Here is a 4,231-nt window from a genome sequence, read left to right as displayed (position 1 = left end):
AAAACGAAAACCACTAGCATTCCCACAACAAAAAGAACAAAGCCTCAAATTTCCAACAAACTAAGCCACCTGGTGCCGGTGCGATGCGATGTCGTCGGAATCGTCTGAATCGTTGTCGATGAACTCGTAATCGGCGACGTCAGCGTCATCACTGTCGAAAGCGAAGGCGTTGGCGGTGCCATCGTCGTCGCCGCCGCTGTAGAAATCGTCGTCATCATTATCGACCGAGACGGCGTCATGCTCCTCATCATCGTGGGCGTCGTGCATGTCGAACTCGTCCTCCGATTCCATATCAGCTAGCTCTACAGCTTCAGCTAGGGATTTCAGAGCAAAGGAAATGGAACTTGAAACCCTAGAAATTGGGTGCTTTTGGAGGTCACAGTGGAGGGATGGGGTGGGAATGAAATTTTGTGGGAAGAGGAGGGGTGAAATGGAGAGAGAAGTGGAAATTAAGAAGTGGTGGATTCAGCTTTGATGAGAGAAATGAGGGAATTTGATGAGGAAAAATGTGTGTGAGAGAGAAAGACAGAAAGGAGGCCTTTAGAAGAGAGAGAGAGAGAGATGATATGAAATGATTTGATTACTTGAAATTATTGTAATTTTATTTTGTAATTAAATGATCTTAACCAAAAAAAAAAAAAAAAACGAGATTGCCATTTTAATCAATGAGATGGTTTGTGCAAATGTGGGATCTTGAACATCTCCAGTCCAAAATGACTGGAGAATATTCAGTTTGTAAGAAGAAATTTTAGAGCTACAAATGAAATTTCTGTCCCGCTAAATGAAAAATAATAATAAAATATTATTTTATATAAAAAAAATAAAATAATAAAAAATAAGGGGTAAACCACCCCAGTTGGGGGCAGAGGGTGGCTTTGGCCACCCCAGACCCGTGGTCGAAGGTACCCCATGGCCCTTGGGGGTGGTTCACCCTTGCCCAGCCCTTGGGGAGCCACCTCCAGCTAAAATGGGGTGGTCCAGCCACTTCCTATGGTTAAGATGGGGTGGTCAATTACCCTTTATTATTTTATTATTTTATTATTTTATTTTATATTTCTTTTAATATAAAATAATATTTTTTATTAGTAGAACAATTGTTTTATTTGTAGCTCTAAAATTTTTAATAAAAAATTATAACCATGAACTAAATATTTTTCGGTCCATTTTAAATTAAAGAGTATCATATTCCGCAAACGTGTGTGTTCACCATTAACAGGAAAAAAAGGATACCTTTTAGGGGATGGAGGGAGTGAGGAAATGGTGGTAAAATATGAATTGGAAAACAGATGCATGGGTGTTCCTTTTCCACTTTTTTTTTTTTTTCAACTTGTTTTCCATTTTCAGTCAGGTTCTTCTCCTTTTCCTTTTTTAATGTGCTGAAAAGGACTTAAACCAATAACACAATTGACTACTTGTCCATCTAAGAATATTTTTCCTTTCCCTTTTTTTTTTTAACATAAGGAAACTTCACAAAACCTTCACAACCTTTTACTACTTTTTTAAGTTCAAAAATTCTCAATTAAAGGTATTAAACTTTTTATTACTCTATTCTATTAGAATTTTTCGTTAAATCTTATCAAAATTCTTAAAATACCCATATTTTTTATTATAAAAAAAAAACAAAATAAAAAATAGATATTCTAGGCATTTTGATGAAAATTAACAGAAAATTCTATCAAAAATGAGTAATTGAAAGAAATTGAAAGTTTGATACCCTTAATTAAGAATTTTAAAACTTTGAGAAGTAATGTCAAAACGAGCAGAAATTCAAAGTTTTCTGAAGTTTTATCTTAATATAAATAATGAGAAATGCCAAAAGAAATATTAGAATCTTCTTCGTGTCTTCCCAAATGTGAATTATCTTTTAAAATTATCATTAAATTTCAAATAATAATTATTATATTTTGATCTAATAGTAATTTTAAAACACATCACATAATATTACTTGTAAATAATTGGCACAAAAAAAAAAAAAAAAAAACCCTAAAGAGATTCGAACTCAAGACCTCCGATAATTACTACTATTAGTAGTTACTTAATTAAGTAACTCCTAAATATGATGTGGAGACGGCAGTTATTTTTAATTTTGTTTGTTTCGGCTGAAATACGAGGAGAAGGATCCTCAATGAAATGGAAGGATCCATTTAGTTACTTTTATGGGTATTTTTGTCAAAAAAATATATATAAAATGACAAAATTATTCTCCTAAAAATAACTAAATAGATCCTCTCAATTTCATCCGAGTCCAAAATATGATCATGTGGATGTATTTGAGGAAGTTACGTAAATATTACATCCAAAAATGGTTGCATTTGCCACGTGGCTTTTTTTTGGCTGGATGCTTTGGATTGAGGAGGTAGGTTCGTAGCTCACTATTTGAACTTGGGGCATGGTTTAGAAAATCAGAGTAATTCGAATATTGAATATTAATTTGTATTTATTTTATTATATTACAACTGCTGGGCTTGTTTAATATTAATTGTTAAATAAATAACACGCGCTGTACGTATATATTATAACTAGATTAATTTATTTGTTTGGATTAATATATACGTAGATTAATTAAACTTGAAAAAATAAATCAAGATATAGTAATTCGAATCCATTTTCTGTAAAGGATTTTAAAACCTGCATCGAATCTTAATAATGCATTTATATATTTTCTTCTTGTTTGCTTATTAAATATAAATACAAGAAACGTTTTTTTTTCTTTCTTTTCTATTCAAAGTGGGGAAAAGGGAGAATGAAAAATTACCAAAACAAAAACAAAAACAAAGGTGACAGTTCTATTCATAAAGTTGCTGGGGATAGGTCAAATAAATTATCCAGTCCAAAGAGGTAATTGGGGCCACCATAAAAGGCAATAAACGTAGACAGGTTTCCATAAACAGAACAATCTACAAAATAGCAAAGAAAAAAAAGGGGAACAATCACAAAATAGTCCCCACCATAGCGATAAACCATACACAACCAGGGAGACAACTAGCAACAAAATAAACCAAGAACAAAGAAAAAGAAAAAATAAATAAACAGCAAAAAAAAAAAAACCCCACGGAATAATAGTACCATTTGAGTGCGAGTAAGAGGATGGCGTTTGAAAAAGGTTGTACGAAGCGTGAGAATTACACGTCAACACATGGATATCCAATGGAGAAGTGACGGGTGGCAACGGCGGAAGCAAAAAGCACTAGTGAGCAAAGTGGAGTTGCGCATGTAATATTGAGTACGATGAAGGAATGCGGTAGGGGACCTCACTAGGGAGGGGGGAAAGACCTTACTACATAGGGAAGGTGAAGTCTCTCTCTCTAAAATGAGATTGAGTGCTGATTGCTAGAAACAAATTGTATAATGGACTATCCTTGTGATTTTGCAATTCATTATCTCTTTTTTTTAAAAAAAAAAAAAAAAAAAAAAAAAAATCTCTTATGCAATGAATCATGATGATTTCGTCTCATTATATAAATGAAAGGATTTCACTTTCATACAAATAAAAAAAAAAAAACGATTATTCATTTATTCGCAACCGAGTAATTATAGAAGTCCCTCTTGTGTCACTTTTGTGCAATTCTAATAATGATATGGCTCTTAAAATTACCATTTAATCAAAATCCAATAATGATCAATTACAAGTTTAATGGTGATTTTAAGAACCACGTCATTCATGGAGTAACACAAAAGAGACTTGTAGCATTACTCTCCGCAACCCGAATTCGAAAACGGGAAAATATATGGCTCTCTCATATTGCACATATGTTTTCATAGAGCAACATCGAGTATTTTTGCTCTAAAGTAATTCATATTTGTTACTCGAGTGACATGGTGTAACTTACAAGTTTAAGCATATAGAAATAAATAAACAAATTTATTCCTTCATATTATTCTAAACAGTAAAATGCTGGAATTCTAGCACATAATCATCTTGGTTTGAGTTTGGACAAATGATAATGTGATGGAGCAATATCTCTTCTCTCTGAGGCAAAGAATACGCACCCTCAGAGCTAGGGATATTTAGTAACAAAGTTTGGAGAAGAATAATTCTGCTCTCACGATAGGAATATAGATACATAGAATGAAAATTTTGAACCCAGTTTCTCAACCATTACGTGCTCTAAAACTGTAAAACAGGCTACATAGAGCATAGTCAATGCAAGGTTCTCTATTCCACATGCAGAAAGACAAAAAGAAGGCGCCATAAAACAACAATAGAAAGAGCCAAAAGAAGAAAATATAT

At 33.0% G+C, this 4,231-nt stretch overlaps 1 protein-coding gene across 1 annotated transcript in view; it reads left to right on the top strand.

The window, feature by feature from the left end:
* The window catches only part of LOC132169553 (CMP-sialic acid transporter 3-like), a 36,709-nt gene that overhangs the window by 13,511 nt on the left and 18,967 nt on the right, over positions 1 to 4,231 (top strand). The window lies entirely within an intron of this gene.

The sequence above is a fragment of the Corylus avellana genome, chromosome ca2 (assembly GCF_901000735.1).
Source record: "Corylus avellana chromosome ca2, CavTom2PMs-1.0".
NCBI classification, from domain to species: Eukaryota; Viridiplantae; Streptophyta; class Magnoliopsida; order Fagales; family Betulaceae; genus Corylus; species Corylus avellana.
This window is presented reverse-complemented; position numbering and strand designations above follow the sequence as displayed.